The sequence below is a fragment of the Catharus ustulatus genome, chromosome 8, assembly GCF_009819885.2.
Source record: "Catharus ustulatus isolate bCatUst1 chromosome 8, bCatUst1.pri.v2, whole genome shotgun sequence".
NCBI lineage: Eukaryota > Metazoa > Chordata > Aves > Passeriformes > Turdidae > Catharus > Catharus ustulatus.
In genome coordinates this window covers 33972740-33990742 of record NC_046228.1, presented here as the reverse complement: position 1 = coordinate 33990742, position 18003 = coordinate 33972740, and the positions used below count along the sequence as shown (strand labels likewise).

Below are 18003 nucleotides of genomic sequence, written 5' to 3'. Positions count from 1 at the left end.
TATTTGGTGCTAGACAGCAGCTCATATTGCAAAAGGAGAAAGCTGTGGCCAGAGGAGGGGGTGACAATAGGAGCTTTCACTCCTGCTTTTCTCGGGAGAAGAGAACTCCGCAGGATGTAAATGTCGCTGTTTCACTGGGCACTGGGGGAAGAAGCCCTAACCCATGGACTTCCTAACAACTAAACACCACAAAAAAGTGGCAACAGGAGGTGATTCTGTGTGGGGTCAGAAGCTGGACTTGGCTGATCCTTGTGGGTCCCTTCCAACTCAGGATATTCTACAATTCAAAAGAATATCCGTCAAACAACACCAATAGTATCAGCTCTTTCACCCCCTTCCTCATTTTCTAGCTAGAAGATGGCATTTCCTTCAATACAGTGAAAAAGGGACAGATTAATAAATCCAGCCTGAGGACTTGATGATCTTTGAGGTCCTTTCCAACCCTAATGGTTCTGTGATTCACCCAGGGTACAGCTCAGACCTGGCTGTGAGGGAATCCCCATCCTCTTCCCATGACGGGGTTTGTGTCTGGATATGATATCTTAAGAAAAGCAGAGACTCAGAATCCTGTCAGAAACTCAGAACGCTGTCTTTGCAGCTGGTAAGGGCTGACAGTCAAAACAGGACTCTGGCAAAGAGCAACTCTGCTTTCCAGCCCATCTGGTAAATGTTTGTTAGCCCAGCAAAAACTGTTCCCTGCCTCGTGTGAGCACCTTCTGTCCCCCTTTCACCAGTGACCCAGCTCTCTGGCTCAACAACTCCACACAGAAACCCAAACTTCTCAGTCTCCTCACAACATCAACCAGCACGAGCCATCCCTGGCACCACCAAAAGCAGAGGTGAAGGGGTACAACACTGTTCCCATGGCCATTAGCCCAGGAGAGGTGCCAGGGCTCCACATGGCAGAGCAGAGGAACAGGGGTTTGCCACCTTGCTGGCCTGGACACCATTTCCTGGGACGATTTTTGATCACCCAGCAAGCCAGACAGGCTCCCTCCAGCCAAAACTGAGGAGAAAAGGTGCAGCTGGAGACCAATTTGCTGTAGCACAACCGCCAGGAATAGCAGAGAAAAATGGAAATATCCTCCAAGAATTCCCAGCTTTTCAATAAATAAAGAAAGCTGCTGTTGAGATGTAAAATAGGCAGGTGTTATTCATAGGAAAGCAAATTGTGGTGGGGTGCAATAGAGCCAGAGGAACAGTTACCCACAGCCTCTCACTCTCATTTTTTTGTGGAAATCACAGTGCTGGCTGGAAAACATGAAAGCCACGACCATTTCCAGCAGCGTTAAAAACTCAACCAGCACATCAACCATTTGTCAGAATGACAAAACTAGCAAGAAAGGAGAAGGGGAAATATGTCCTTTCCAAGCACCTCCATGGGGGATTCGCAGAAATTGGGTGATAAAAATTAAGCAAACACAACTCACTTCATTTGTGATTTTACACCTCTGGCTTGTTGGGGATTTTCTGAGCCAACAGTTTCTGCTCAAAGAGAGAAGTGCCCTCTGCAGAGGCCTCTTGAAACAGGCAGATTTAGAGCCAACACCTCCCAGCTAAGGGAGGCTTTTTAAGATCATTTATACCAAGAAAGCAACTGCAAAGCACCCAGCGCTGTTGAAATATTAACTTTTAATTGCAGCGTGGCAATTCCTATAACCTGTGCCCTTCTCCTGCAAGGAGCTCACAGGGGCCAGGGCTGGCCAGGAGAAGCCTAGCCATTGCTGAGGAAGGAGATGGATGGCCAGCCCCAGGGCAGCATGATTGATTTCCCTCGTTATCCAGAGCAGGAAAGTGGGATGGAAGGGTGGCAGCATCCCTGGGTGTGGGGCTTGTCTTGTTCCAGCTCAATGTGAGTGATAGGTGACAGCAGGCAGGAGGAGGTGTCACAATTCTGACAAGGGTTGTGTGCTGCAGCACAGCTGGGCAGCCAGCTAGGATGAGCCCTTCCTTCCAGAACAAATTGTTTTTTATTGTTGTCCCTCCTCCAGTGAGGAGGAATTAAGGAATTAAGGCTCAGCTGATGCTGCCCAGGTGTGGAAGAAGAAAAGGACTTCTGGATGATGAAGCCTCCAACCATCCTGAGTTAATGCTTGCACAGCCTGACCCAAATGAAAAAGTTCCCAAAAAGTTTCTGACTCATAAAGCTCCGTTTAACTCTTGAGATCGATCCTTAGTTTCCATTTCCATATTGTTATCACTCCCAACTCAATGCCCATAACGTTGAAATCAAATCTTGCAGTGAGGCTGCAAAGGGCGTGAGTAAGAAATCACTAAAAACTTCATCACTTCCCATGGAAAATTCTGCTGCAATCTCAGTTTTAAAGGCAGGTTAACAATGGCCTGGGGCTCGGTGCTTTAAGGTGGTTTAAGGATTTTGGAAGCCGAACAAAGGCACCAACCATGACACTGTGGCACCCACAGCGTGATGGATGTGTGAAGCAATCACTGCCACTGGCCATAACAGAAATGAAATATGGGAAATGGTAAATCAGGGTGGGAAGGAGGAGGAGAGAGCGCTGGAGGGATACCAGAGGCATGGTAATAGGGGCTCAGTGGGCATTAATGGATGCAGAGAGGGTAAAACTGGCTGGATTTTTCATTGCTCCCTCCAAACCAGCTGCATCCCTCACTCCAAAGGAAAATAAACAAAATCTCCTCTAAACACATCACTCCAGCACCCTGAGCCCTCTGCTGACATGCCAGGATCTGGGGGGGTTTGGTTCTCAGGAAAAACTCCACGCTGGCAATTTTTTGTCCTGGCTCAGCCCCTTGCTCCGAGGTGGGAAGAGGGCATCTGCCTGTGTGCATAATTGGGCACGTAAATAGGTCAGCACCGGCTCGTGGGGCTGCTGCAGACACAGATGCATTTTTCTTGCATCCTTAGGCAAGCTGGAAAATGTCACTTCCTCGCTCAGCCATCACTAAACATTTTGCTGCCCTCAGTGCCCACCTGCTCCGCGTCCGCAGTTCTGGGAATCAGCTGCAAGACTAAGAAAAGGTTTCTCTTTTTCATGCAATTTGTTTGATTCTGGTTTCTTTTTTTAAAAGGCACACTGAGGGATTTAGAGCCTGAAACTGGGGGCAATACCCCAACCCACTTCTCATCTCTGTTCTCACCTGGGCCTCTGCAGCATCCTTCTCCTCCCTTTTTATTTTAACTGTGGAAGGGAAACCCCTAAACCAGGAAGTTTTCACTGAAGCTGAAGGCCAAGCAAAGCCCACGGAGCAGAGAAACACCTGCAGAGGGGTGAGAAGCTGTTGCACATCCCAAAGGCAAAGTCCTGAGCAAGGAGATGGAGAGAGCTGCCTGTGCACATCTGCATGCAGGAGGAGTTGTACACATGCCAGAGGGGCTGCTTCCCCTTAGTCCTGACTCCTTGGGGAGGAACATCTGGAACAGGAGTTAAGTTCACAGGCAGGTGTTTGATGCTGAATCCTGTGCTAGTTAAAACAGGAGGGTTTGGGGAGCAGGCTCACAGCAGTGTTTGAAACAAGCACGGACGTGGCAAATCCCTCCTGAGCAGTGTGTGGAGGCCAGGGGAGAAAGATGAAAGGATGAGCCCCAGAGAAGGAAAGGAGCAGGGACACAGAACAAAGCTGAAGCTCTCCAGGAAGGTAGAAGGCAGCTGAAGATGCTTCAAAAAGGACTGTGCTTTCTATCTCCTAGCAACAGATGCCAGCAAAAAGAAAGAAAGAAAAAAAGAAAAAAAGCAAGGGAGATGGTCAGAAGATATTCTTGGTAGAGGAAATGGGGGTTTTGCCAAGTCTCACCCCCTGGACCCTCATCCCTCCCCTCTTACAGACACCACACTAGTGCCCCCATCCCAGCCAGGCTATTTGTGCCCCCAGTGGCTGGGCTAAGAGGTTTGGGTGTTTTCAGTCTACCCAACATCACCTCTTGTCCTCTCTCCCCACCCTCACTTGGGGCAATATGGCCAGAATAACTGAGCTTAAAGGGAGACCCCAAAAATTGCACATAGGATGATGCTCAGCTGAGAGCAAGCGCTCTGGGGTCTTCTGCTGCTCAGTATTTCAGGCTCCATCTGCTTCCCTGCAAGTGTATCCATCTGCAAACAGGGCAATATTTACAGACCCCAAAGCATCTGGCACCAGGATGCTTTAACCCATTAGGAAATGGCTGGAGGACACCCCACTCAGGGCTTTTAAAGACATTTGGAGGGGGGAAAAAAACCTGTGTCTACAGGAAAATCCTCCCTGCCCATCCCTGTATCAATTACAGAAGAGGCATTAAAAGGTTTTAGTAATGATTTCTTGTCAATAACCTGGATCTTCAAGTCCCAGCATTCTTATTCAAACTCTCCTGGGAGCAAGACATCCCAGCAAAAAGGGACACACCACAGACACATCACAGCAAAGGCAGAGGAAAGATAATAGAAAGGAGATATTGGGCAGAGAAAAAAGATCAGAGACAGCAATCTGTAGGAACAGAGACAGATCACGAGTTTAAAGGAAGGTGATTCTTCACTCTACGCCTATACAAATGATTTTCTTCCCTCTGCAGCTCCCTCCTCCCCTCTCCCCTGATGATTTGAAGGCTTTGGGAGCTGCAGTAAGTGTGACTGTTTTTCCGTGAGACTCAGCCAAAGATTTAAGTAGGCAGGAGGAAAGCACTCTCCTTTTCCATCAGCGTTCAATAGAGAGAGAGGGGGGGAAAAAAAGAAACAAATAAAAAAGAGAAGAAAAATCAGGAAAGAGTCCAAGCTGCGAATCATTAAAAGAAAACACAACTAGGAACATAAAAACCAAAGAGATGGAGTGGAAAAATCCATCCAGGCAATCCTTCCTCCCTCCAACGCTTCTCATGTGTGTAAGGTCATAACACAGAGATTAATCTGCAAAGCTGCTGAGCCAGAGCTGGGCAAACTGGCCTGGGAGGAGCCTTCTCCCCCAGATCTTCTGATAATTCTGCCGAGAGACCTATGGGAGGATGTTGGCCTTGGGTTGGCTCAGCCCTGGGGTGATAAAGAGGGGGAGCAGGGGCTGCTGCTGGTTATGACAAGGCTGCTCTGTGAATGCTGGCTATCACCCTGATCATCAGGTATTTTGCTAATCCAGATCTCTGGGTCCAAAATCCTTTTCCTGACCCCCAAAACCCTCGTATGAAGCTGGGGCTGTGTAAGGCAGGCATTTGTGCTATGGAGGTTTTGTGACACATCCCACTTGCTGGCCTGGTTTCCAGAGGAAAAACAGGGAATACGTGGTCACAACATCCATCTCTCCTTCCTTACAGTACACTTTTACTCCATCAAAAAAATAAAAAGCCAGAAAAAAACCAAAAACAACAACAACAAAAAATCAAAACCCCAGAAGAAATTCACAGTGATACCCACGGGGCATCACAGAGGAATTCCTACCAGGAGAAATCACACAGGAACTCCACACAGAGCCCAAGCACCAGCAAAAAGCAGGGTTTTGAGTCTTGCAGATCATGGGATGGCTCATTTTCATCACATCAGGAGAATTCAGTGGAGTGGAACAGAAGAAGCTGTTACTGATGCAATCAGAACTCACCCTCAGACACAGGATGTTGCAGGAATGAATTTTTTCTGTCCTTCCCATGCTCCAATGGTATTCCCAGCTCACAGAAACAGGAATATTGAAGGATGAGGGCTTGGCTGATTATTTCCTCTTCTTTCCAAGACCTTCATCTTTCTTTGCCACCAAACATTGCCTGGAGCCCGTCCAGAACTTTCCAGGAGCACAGCATCTTGAGTGTGCATGCCTTGCAGCTTTTCCATTCTTCTTGATGTTATAAAACTGTCTTGTAAAAGCAAAATTAAAGGCTTGAGTGCTGGCCACAAAGCCCTTCCCATGGCCATGTTTTCTGTTGTGTGCAACTCCAAGACAGAAGGAGGGGGGCAGAAGGGGGGGAGAGAGCTTTATGCATTGAACTTCTTTATAAATCTATTGAAGGTATTTCATCACTTCCCGACATTCCTCTATAAACCCACTCAGCTACGTTTACAAATTATAAAATTAGCTTCATGTGCAGGGTCCAGGCTAATGGCACAGCTAAATCTAGGGAGCAGGAAGATTAGATGCCTCTCCCTTGCCCGTGGTGGGATTTATTTTGCAGTATCCCTTCCTGCAGTAGAAGAATTTCCCTCCCAAGCCAAAGCTTTCAAAAGTCAAAAGAGGTTTGACCACTAAGTGGAAAGTTTTGGAGAAGCCACGTCTGTGGGGAGCACATAGAGCTGGATGGCTCAGGGCAACATTTGTGCTCCACAGAGACAAAAGGTTTCTGGAAAAGGAGAGAATGCAGAACTGTAATCCCAGACAAGATGGATGTATGGATGGATGATGGATGGATGGATGGATGGATGGATGGATGGATGGATGGATGATGGATGGATGGATGGATGGATGGATGGATGGATGGATGGATGGAGAGGGGTGCAATACTGAGAATATTCAGGGCAAAGGGGCAGTTTTCATTAATCTCAGTGTTTCAAACAGCTGCAAGCCTGGCTGCTGGGTTATGTGTACTTGGTGCCCTGCCACACTGTTCAGGGAAACCCTGGGCAGTACCAGCCTGCTTCCCAGTGGTCTGCCAGTCCTTGGCAGTAGGCCAGGGCAGTACCCAGGTCTCTGAAGAGTGCTAAAAAACCCATTACAGAGACAGGAGCAGCATCAGCGTGAGCTCAGCACAGCACAAGTGCCAGGGAGGGAGGGGTGAGACACTCCAGCCTCTCCTGCCCAGCTCACATTCCCTCTCCAGCCCACAGAAAGAAGCTTGGTGCTGCTTACCTGGTCCACAGGGATAAACATCACAGGGCAGCAGGGAACACATTGCACCAGTTCCCTCAAGCTGGAGGAAGAAGCTAAAACTAGTCAGCCTCAAGCACAGGGGGCATGAAGCATCTTCAAGCTTTACTTCTTTGCTTCCTTTTAAATAAAAAAATAATTCCCCTCTGTAGGGTATTAATCACCACAAGGCAGCCTTAGGAAGAGTTATCCATGGAGCTAGGCAGGGACTGCAAGGACACTGTGTTAAAGCAAGATTATTTACTTCTATAACCTTTAGAGAAACAAGAGATAAGTGCATTAGAACAACTTGCTTACATGCAGCAGCAGCAGCAGCAGAGATGCCAGATTCATTCCTGCACTCTCCCCTTTGAGATGCTGCTCTGGATGCCACAGGGAGAGCCTCACAAACAGCACTGAGCCTGCTGGGATGGCTTTGGAAGTGGGATTTGCCTTTGAGTGACAATGAGGGCTCAGGACCAGAGGTCAGCAGCAGCACCCTCAGAGCCTCCCACTGCTCCTGTTGGGTTTTCCTCTCCAGCAGGCACTGGCCACCAGCAGGAAGCCTCCTAAGCTCCCTCAGACACAAGTTTTCCAACAGCTCACATCATCAGGAGCCTGCAAAAAACTGAGAGCCCTCCCTGCAGCTCCAAGGGACGGACACTTATTCCCTGAGACAACAAATTAACATCGCTGCACTGCTCTCCTCCTCTTTTCCCTGCCCTCTAACAAAGAGCTGGAGCTCTGCAGGTGGCATTTGTTTCCCTGGCCATGCTCACAAGCCAAGCACCCTGGGGCAGCTATTGAATTTTGGGGAGGCATTGCAATTTTCCAGCAAATTCACCTTCCCGCTTTGCCAGCTTGGGATTGCTTTAAAACATAAAATTAAAAAAAAAAAATCAAAGGTGCCTGGGAAAAACAAAAGTTACCTCCAGTCTCTGCCAGGATAAGCCAAACCTTAAAGGGGAAATGTTCTTCATCCCTCATTTCCATTTGCCCCTGAACTTGTGTCTTGCACCTCTGGAGCCCTCTCCCATTTCCACAGAGCTTTTTGGGTGACATCCTGATCTACAGACACAGAAAGGAGTCTTTGTTTACAAGATAAGAACCACAAAATGCAAATAAAAGGCCCCAAATAGCTCAACATCAAACAGGGTCCATTATCTACCCTTTCAAAGGCATCCAGGCTGCAAAACACCACAAGCAATGGCTTTGTTTGGAGCATTAAATATGATACTAAAAACATCTCCCGTGCGAAAACATCATGCATATGAGTTTGTTTATGCTAGAACTTTAATCTCTAAAATAACAGGTCTCCAGAGCTTGTTTTAGGCTGAAAAATTAATACCAGGTAATGATTCAAGGTGTGTTGGGCTGGCATGGTGAGGTTTGGGCAGTGTGGGGCTACAGGAGAAGCTGCCAGAAGCTTCTGCTGGGTCCAGCAGAGCTGGTGCAGCCCCTGGTGAGGCAGAGGGACCCCTGCAGCCCATGGAAGTCCTTGGTGGAACAGGGGCTGTGGAGGATGGGGATGCCTGAAGGGGGCTGTGATCCCAAGGGAAGCCTGCAGTGAAGAACTGCAGCCTGTGGGAAGGACTCACTTTGGAATATTTCATGTGGGAGAGAGCCCACCTGGAGCAGGGCAAGGATGAGGAGGAAGAAGTGGCAGAGACAATAAATGTGGGATAAACCTGACCACAACCCCATTCCTCATCCCCTGCACTGCTGGGCAGGAGCAGGGAGAAAATTCAGGACTGAAACCAAGCCTGACTAGAAGGGAGGAGTAGGGGGAAGGTGTTTGTAAGATTTGGGATTTTTTCCTCATTACACTACTCCAATCTGATTTGCAACAAATGAAATCCATTTCCCCAAGCTGAGACCTTTCTGCCCACAATAGTAATTCCTGAGTGATCCTTCCCTGTCCTGATCTCCAGTCCTCCATTAAATTTTCTCTCCCCTGTCCAGCCGAGGAGGGGAGTGAAGGAGCAGCTTTGCTGGCCACGTGGTTTCCAGCCAGGGTCATCCCACCACACAAGGTCTGCAGAGGCTGGGAATGATTCCCTAAAGCAGCAGGGAACTGTTGCAGAGAGCACAGCTCTGATTTAATTAAAGCCTTAAACATACTCCAAGCCACACAATCCATCCACCCATCAATATGATGAAAAGACTGCAAGTTCCCTTACACTCACCCAGCCACCTCATGAATCTCCTGGTTGGGAAAGCGAGGAAAAATGAACTCCCACTTCATTCTTCCATTTCCACACAAGCCTGAGCAGTTTTGCCAAGGGGAGCTATTGCTGTGCAGTGAGCACAGCAAAATCCAGGTTGCTGGGACCCCATCCATGCAGACCATGTGTCACTGCCCCTCCAGATGCTCTTCCTCCAGCAGCACCCAGCTTTTCAGTGTCCCTTGGATGCCCAAAAGGATCTAAGATCCCTCCAGGCTTTGCTATGCTACAGATTTTTCATGCATAAGAGGACAGCCTGGGGACTGCTCAGATCTCTTTCTTTCTTTTTTCCTTTAAAAAGATCACTTTCCTTCCTGTTTCTCTTGGATTGCACCGGTTTATTCTCCATTTTCAGAGCAGTGAAAATCCAAGTCACAGGATGCACATCCCACACCCCTGAGGATGGACAGGGCTCCAGCAGCTGTGCAGGGACCTGAGAGCAGAGGGATGGAGGCCTGAGACAGGAGGATTCTCCCAGCTGGACCTCACCCATGGCTCTGCAGGTACATCCCTGGCTCAGGGGAGAGTGTCTGACCCACCTGGAAGGGGAGAAGCCAAAGGGATTTAAGTCTATGCCCATGGTTACACATGCAAGGAACATTTTCACACAGCAGACCAAATGAAAAAAGCAAATATTTGCCAGAATGAAAGTGTCAAATGCTTGGCAGCTCTCCCTCTGTTTTGTTTCTTTTGTTCATGGGGGCTTCAACTGGTTAATAACCATGTTGTTAAATCCATAGATTTATTCCCTTTTGGCCAGGTAGGTGGGATCATCCTGAGCCAGCTCACGACAAACATGCCTATTTCTTCCTAAACAAAACTAAATCAAGGAGAAAATTTGGGGCTGGGGGCAAGATTCAGTGGGGAAGCACCAAACAGCATCTTTTTAAAGTTAACATTAGTTTCATTTTGGCTCCAAACATCGTTTCAAAAAACAGAAGTAAAAGCATCTAATTTCAAAGATGCACAAAAAAGTGGTTTGATTTTTTCCAAATTGCTACTTTCTGTTGTCATCTTTTTGTTGAGTTCCACACAAATCATTTCAGCTGACCCGAAATGCTATTTTTCAACAAATGAATGCCTTAAAATAAAAAGAAAAGAGAAAGAAGGAAAGGAAGAAATTCTTTAGCCCATGTGTGTGTGCTACACCAGTAATTTTTAGTTGTTGGCTTTCTGCTAAGAGATAATAAATTATTCTTCTCACAGGTGCATCAAAAGGGCTGACAGAAAGAACAGAAAAATTAGATGGTGTGCCCAAAAAAAATAAAAGAAAAATGTAAAGTGTGGCTAGATGGGAACCACTGGAAGCATTAATAGAAACTGAGCAGCATCGGTCCCCTGGGTAAGGCAGCTCCAAGGCCTGGGGGATGGCTGCTCCATTCCCTCATTAAATAATTCTGACTCATGAACACATCAGAAAACTTGCGCTGTGCCCTCTGACAGTTTACCTCCAGAAAGGCAAAGTTTGTCCAAGAAAATCCTTTTGTGCAAATCATTCAGGCAGCATTAGTCATGTTTGTCCCTTCCTCGCCCAGACAGCTCCGGGAATTTGTGTTATTTTCATTGCCTTCCCCTGCACCCTCATCCATCCTGACCAAGTGAACTTGCAACTTTATCTCATCTTCCTGCAGTGCTGCATCAAGACAGAGCTGCTGCTTCTGGCCAAGAGAAATGGCCTCAAATGCAATTTTCATCCTTTATTTTATTTTATAGACAACTCAAATGTCCCTGATACCCCAGTCCTGGCTGGTTTGTGGCCTTCAGAAAGGTCTGACCAACAAGGAATAACGGGCATAAAGACATGACTGGAAGGTCAAACATCACTGATATTATATGTGTATATATTTATACTGTATTATATATATTTATATTGTGAGTATATATATTTATTGTTTGTATATATATATTTATATACATACACCTCCATCGCTTTTTTTATATAGCTCTGACTATTTCTCTTTCCCTCCTGATTTTTTTTTTAGCCAGAAAAACTACAGACACCCCTCATACCCACATGCAAAAAGATGACAAAAGCGCTCCTGAGAGTAATCCTAAAGTTGCTCCACCTTGCACATTTCTGGGCCCAGGAGCACACACCTTCTAGGGTCACGTCCTAGGGGGAGAAACCAGTTTTTCAGGAATTTTTCCAGACAAGAGAGAAATGCCCTAAACATCTGGTATTTTCCTGTCTCCCTTCAAATCCCAGCATATTTCTGGCAGATCTGTACATTTGTATCTGACTGCTTAGCAGGGAAAAGCTCTTTCTGAGCCATGACCGCCTTACAGTTTTTTCTGACATAAATATGAATTGAGGTTATGGCCCAGCACCATCTTCTCAGGAAAAAGTGGAGATTACATCAATGTGACCCATTAAAGCAATCTTAAATACCCACTGATGGTTCATTATTGCAAGTTACTTTCCTTCCTGATGTAGAATTTATTCAATATATTGGAGGGGGGGAAAAGGTCTCCAGGAAGGCACTGCCTGTGCTCAGCATTAATAAAAAGGGACAGCACAAGGGATGGGCTTGACAGGCTGGAAGAGGAGCTTCCATTTACACAACCCCACTGGATGGATCAAAATCCTCCTACTGCAGGGCATGGAGACCTAAAGGAAACCTTTAATTAGGTTGTAGCCAGGTGAGGATCAGGCTCTTCTCCCAGGAAAAAAGAGATTGGGTAGAGGAAATGGCTTCAAGGTGCACCAGAGGATGTTTAGGTTGGACATTAGGAAAAAATTCTTCACTGAAAGGGAGGTCAGGCACTGGAACTCTTTGTCTCTGCAACCTGGATCTGAATTTATAAACATTTTGCTGAGTCAAGTCTAGAGGACTGGTTGTTTTCTTTGCACCTATATAATTCAATTTTTTCAAAATATTTTTGAAGAAGGAGGAGTTTGTGCTGTGGGAGAAAAAGCCTCTCAAACCCAGGGCTGAGAGAATCACAGAATTACAGAATCACAAGCCGGAAAAGGCCTCCAAGATCATCTCCTCCAACCTCAGATCAATCACCACCTTACAGCCAGACCAGAGCACTGAGTGCACATCCAGTTGTATCTTGAACAATTCCAAGGGTGGAGACTCCACCATCTCCCTGGGCAGCCTTTTCCAATGCCTGACAACCCTTTCTGTGAAGAAATTCTTCCTGACGTCCAACCTGAACCTGCCCTGGCACACCTGAGGCTGTCTGCTCCTGTTCTGTCCAGAAAGAACAAGCATTTTCTGGCTTTTCCCCCTTTCCCCCAAACCTGCCCGAGTTTCAGGAGGCTCCTGTGGGTACTTCCCTCTTGAATTCTTCATTTGCTCCAACTCTCCTCCAATTTTCTGTCTTCTTTGTGCACCTAATTAATGAGTCAATTCATTAATATTTTTGCAGCAGAATTCTCTTCCCATCTATAAAGCGGCCGTGCCAAATTTTTGCCTTAATTATAAACAATACCTTTTGTTTAAAGCTTTCTGCAGAGAAAACAGCAAAGACTTCTGTCTCTTCACAAGACAATTATTCAGAATGTTATCAGCAAATCTTCATCTCTGAGGAGGATTTCTCCCAACACAGTCCACCCACCTATAGATGCACTCAGGACTACAATCAATACATGTTAATTAAGCCGTAGCCCACTCCAATTAAAATTATAGGATCTGAAGGACAGACATTTGTTTTTGTCAGTAAATTAATTTAAGCATTCATTAACTTTAATTTTTAAATTCTATATCACTTTAATGATAAATAATTCCTCTCATTACAGGGGAAACATATGGAAGGGAAAGATAAGATGGGAGAGACTTGGACCCAGGGAGGGATGTGTTCTCGGGCGCTTCCTTCTCCTTCGGCACATCAGCAACCCCATTTATGTCAGCAAACTGGGCTCTTCTGAAAATTTGGCTGGCAAGTGCAGTGCTGAAATAAGAACAGAGATTCTTTGAGTATCTCACCTCCTTCTCTCTGCTGGGAACATGAAAGCTCGGCTGTGAAATCTCAGGGTTTTAGAATAGCTGGAACTTTGTGCAGGCTACCAAAATAAACACTTTTCCACGGAAGTCAAAACATCACGGGGTTAACAAGTTTTTTAATTTATGTAGGAAAGGGCAGGTTGTTTTATAGCTTAACCCTTCTTGCACATATCCCAGACAGAGAGGGGTGATTTATAATGTTGTCCCGGTTTGGAGAACAGGTGTCTGCTGAGAAAGGCAGGAGCCTCTCTTTGAAATGGAGAATGTAAACCCCCTCCCTCCAAATTATAATTTTGAAATTAAGGGGCTCTCAGGCAAAGATATGGGAATAGGAATAACGGTTCTTTACTAGGGAAATTAAAATAGAAATACAGTACTACAAAGAAACAAACTCCAAACCCTGACACAGTCAGAGTACAACCTGACACCCCGTCAGGCAGGGTGTTGGCAGCAGTCCCATTAAATGGTGGCTGCATCCTCCTGCAGTGACAGATGTGGCTCAGTTGGAGCAGTGCTCCTGTAGAAGGTGCAGTTTCCCTCTGGAGGTCCAGTGCTGATGTGGAGAAATCCAGTTTTCCTCTGAATGTCCAGTGGAGAAAGGGCCACCTGGTGTCCCAAAATCTCAGTTTTTATCTTGGTAGAAAGGCTTAGCTCTTCCCCCTGGTTGGAGCAACTTCCAATGGGATGCAGTAATTTTATCAGTCACACAGTGGGACTCAATGGTCATGAGCAGAAAATGACTGGCTGGAGGAAGGATGGGTTGTGAAAAGATAAAGAACAATGCCCTGCCTGGTTTCAATGGATGGCCCATTAGCAGAACATCTCCCACAGAGATAAGGATCACTGCCCCCACCCTCAACAGATGGTGATAGAATAGATAATTTTGATCACCTCCTGTATTACAACCCAAGACAAATGTGATGTTTGTGCAGTGTCCTGCACTGTGAGTTAAACCTGCCCTGACTCGCTGTGGTAGCCAATTAAATATGGGGCAGGCCAGCAAAATTTGAGGCCTTCTTTTCCCAGCAGATGCTGTGTGGCATGTGGTCTGGGCTGCTCCACAGGAGGGTTTGAAACCTCAACACCTCTCAAGGGACTCAGAGCTCACCTAGCAGTGCCCAGCACACCCTCACTGTGAATTTTCCCTGCTCCGCCACGGCACAAAACTCAGTGAACATCCCAAAGTCTTTTCCTGCTGCAGGAAGCAGAGTTCACGGGTGTCTGACATTCCCAATGCTCTGAGATCACACTCTCTTCACCCCTTGCAGTGCTTTCCCGAGCCTGGGTGCTGTATAAATAGCAGTGCTGCATTCCCAGCCTCCTCCACACAGACCCTGCCTGGGACCTGTCAAATGACAGACATCAAAATAGATCAACTGAATAAATTCACCCCAGAGCGCCTCTACACCTCAAGCGTTGTGCTGGACTGGTAAGGACTGATCAGCTTCACAGCTGATGGGGCACACAAACAGCAAAACAAAATTATTCAGAGGATAGACTGAGGGGGGGGGAAAAAAAAAAATAAAAAAAGAGTGAGAAAAGCCCCAGGTCTCAACCTCTTGGGAGCTTTAGACCTGCAGTGCAATTACAGACTCTTCTGACCATATTTCTGCCTTTGAAACAGCTGATTATTCCTTTTTCCAGCCTGATTTTGCAGTTATTATCACAAGTCATTCCTGCTGGGTTCTTAGGACACCACATCTGCTACAAATTCCAGGGAGAGTCTCTCTTTGAGCACCCACTGCACCAGCAGTGCTCATCCTGCCTTTAATCCAAGAGCCAAAATTGGAGAGTCAGTGGCCCAGCCAGGACTTCCAGAGATAACCCAGGACTCCCAACAGCCAGACAAGCGACAGCTACTTGTACCCACATTAAGCAGAGCGGAGCATCCCAGCCTTCCCAGAGCCAAAATTCACTTTTTCCATCCCCTCTGCCTGCTGACATCTCCTGTCTCGCACTGTGTCACCCCCTCCACCCCACCATGCCAAAATTAACTGTATTTTCCCTTCTCAGGATCCACACCCTTCCCTAGCCCACGGAGCACCATCCCTAGCAGGGTGGCTCTGCTGAAGGCAGAGGGATTCCTGCTGCCTCACTTTCAGTATAGAAGCCAGCAGGGCATAACCCAGTGCTTTGAGCAGGCTGAGAGTGGACCTGCAGCTTGCAAAACTTCTTTAGGAGGAGCACACAGGACCTATGCAGTGCAGAAGGTTCCATCAAAAGGGAAATGGGGCAGTGAAAGAGAAACTATGCAAAATATCACTTTGTTAGTAATCTGTTTACTTAACTACTGCAGAGATTTAAAAAAAAAAAAAAAAAGCTTTCTCCCCATTTATCCATTAGCTCCTCTTCCATCCAGCTGCGCTGCTGAATTCCCATATTTATGACATCAGTGCATGTTGCTATAGAGATAATTAATTAATGCAACATAATCAAGTCAGCAATTTTACTACTTTACAGCTTAACGCAGGACTGGAAATAGAGTGGGGAGAACACCAAAGCTTAGTTCTGAAAAGCAGGGGTTTTAATGGTCCTTTAAGCACTGGGAGTTGGGTCTGAAAGTCATTTCCACAGCACATGAAATGTGCCACATTTGGTATAATCACTGTCATTAGAAGCCCAGAGAAAAACAGAAAAACCACAATAAAGAGGAATGAAAGTTCTGACAAAAAAAATTACAGGTGGAAAACAGAGTTCTCTGAGCACCCAGCAAAACTCTTCATCTCCACCTGGCAAAAATGTCCCAGCTCAAGAGGCATGTGGCCAAAGAGGTTGCAAGCTGTGATGTCCTAGTGCCTAATCCCAAATACACCAGGCTTTTTTCCAAGAGCCACCCCAAAGATCATCATTCCTGGGGTGCCTGCCTTCTCTAGAAGAGCAGCTCCTTGTGGAGCTCCTCCTGAGCCACCTGGTGATGACAAGGGTGTTGAGACCTCTCTTCATCACAGACAATCGATGTCACGCTCAGCCAGGAGCTGGTGGTTTTCCCAGCTGCCTGTCAGAGCCAGGTTTTCCTGCCTGTCACAGGTGGGACACAAGGAAGCAGGAGGTGAGAGCAGGCACTTTCACCCCTCTCATCCATAGCTGACAGTCAGGTTGACATGTACAGCTGACAAGGACATCAGTGACTTGTCAATGTGTCCAAACAAGACACTCTCTGATGGGAGCTATAACTCCACCACCAGGAGCTTGCCTTCCTACCAAGAACTAGGCCAAAAAAAAAGGATGCTGTGGAATATCCAAGTAGGTGCCACACTTGCTGCATGTAACTCCACCCTTTTGCTAATTTAGAAGATTAGAATCAGTCCCCTTTTTCAAGGGAAGCCTTTTTTTTTTTTTTTTTTTTTTTTTGTCCTGTACTAATTAGAAGCTTTTTATATACTTTTCAGTTCAGGGTCTCTGCCTTCTGAGGTTAGAAAGACGAAAGCAGCACAGATGAAATTAGGTCACTTAACCCTCAGGACGCTCCCACTCCTCAGCAAAAGTTGCTCCACACACAGTGGAGCCAAGGGGGAAAAAGCTTTAAGAGAGACACATGCAGAATAATGGAGCCAAAGGCTGTGTTTTGGGGACAAGAGGGACACCATAAAGCCACATTCGCCTTCCATAACCATGAAGTTTTTCAGGCTGTGCTATTCCCATGGCAAGTTTCACTGCCAAGCTGTAACTGAAGCCACCTACACTTCTCAGAGAACTGCCCAGTGAAGAAACAACCAAGCAAATTATTATTAAAAAAATTTAAAATAGAATTTAGTAGGAGCATCAGCAAATCAGAATACTTCTGCCCAGCTTTATAAGCTGTCTCCACAATACACAAAGCAGCGAGACTTTTCACAAAGGCACAGAGCGATAGAACAAGGGGGAAATGGCCTTAAGCTGAAGAAGTGAAGGTTTAGATGGGATATTGGGAAAAAATTCTTCCCTCTGAAGGTGGGCTCTGGAAAAGGGTGCCCAGAGAAGCTGTGGCTGCCCCTGGATCCCTGTAATTGTCCAAGACCAGGCTGGATGGGGCTTGGAACAAGCTGGAATAGTGGAAGGTTCCCTGCCCATGGCAGGGGGGTGGGACTGGCTGAACTTTAATGTCCTTTCCAACCCAAACCATTCCATGTTTCCACCCACTATTTCAGTCAAAGCACTAAAAAGTGCACAGTTTTTATGTTGCATTCACATACAGCACAGTTGAAGAAAATGAGGACAAAAAGCCACCCAAGTATTAAAACGCATTATGATTTGTTTGGAGATTTCAGCATCAGCTCCCGATTCTCTCCAGGCTCAGCTCCTTTCAATAGGATAAATTGCACAGAGCCACTAAAATCCAGAGCTTATTGCACACCATCTGCAGGCAGAGAGAGTCCTCTATTCCCAAGCCAGCGCTGTTTTCCTGGCAGGCTGCTGCTGTGACCTGTTGCAAGAGTTCTGTGTGTCTGCCTGCAGCAGAGTCCCAGAGGAGACAGCTCCACCTTAAGGGGTCAGCTCAGCTGAGGAAGGAGAGTGGCAGAAACCTGGAGGACAATTTTCCTGCCACAGTTTGCACTGCAATATCCAAGCTTGGAATATTTGCTTGATCTGCACAAAACCCAGAGAAAAAAACCCACTCTTGCAGCCACCAGCTGCTGCTGCTGCAAAGGTTTATAACTGGAATAAAGAGAGAACACATCCTCCCTAAAGCCAGACGACAGCCCAACCCAGAGAGAGGCAAGAAATCATCTCTGGTGAGAGCAACAATGAGCAATTTGGCTTGATTATATCCTTGCAGATCTCCCTATTTATAATGGTTTGCATTATTTTGAATGCAAACTGGTGGGTATTTTTTTTTCCCTGTGCATCAGCTCTCGTGACCAAAACTTGTCATTAGCTCCTGATTAAAAGAGATTTTAAATAAGGAGTGGAAACAAGCCCAAAAAAGTGCTGCTACATCCCTGTGCTCTTGTATCAGACTGACTGCTGCAAATGTCAGCTTTATTTACTGTTTGCAGTCCACTAAGCTTTTTTGTCTTGCAGGAGAGGCAAAATTGGGAATAGGTGGGAGAAAAGAAAAACAGAGGAGAGATTAAAAAAAT

At 46.4% G+C, this 18003-nt stretch overlaps 2 long non-coding RNA genes across 2 annotated transcripts in view; both read right to left on the bottom strand.

Moving 5' to 3' along the window:
• LOC116999752 overlaps positions 1 to 9548 on the bottom strand; it is a 39981-nt gene extending 30433 nt beyond the window's left edge. Inside the window, exons 1-2 of the long non-coding RNA XR_004418600.1 lie at positions 8955 to 9548; positions 5536 to 7836 (exon numbers count right to left, since the gene is read on the bottom strand). This is a non-coding gene — a long non-coding RNA (uncharacterized LOC116999752). The remainder of the gene's footprint in view (positions 1 to 5535; positions 7837 to 8954) is intronic.
• Positions 9549 to 12244: 2696 nt separating this feature from the next.
• LOC116999754 overlaps positions 12245 to 18003 on the bottom strand; it is a 34096-nt gene continuing 28337 nt past the window's right edge. The window contains exons 4-5 of the long non-coding RNA XR_004418601.1: positions 12432 to 12890; positions 12245 to 12333 (exon numbers count right to left, since the gene is read on the bottom strand). This is a non-coding gene — a long non-coding RNA (uncharacterized LOC116999754). The remainder of the gene's footprint in view (positions 12334 to 12431; positions 12891 to 18003) is intronic.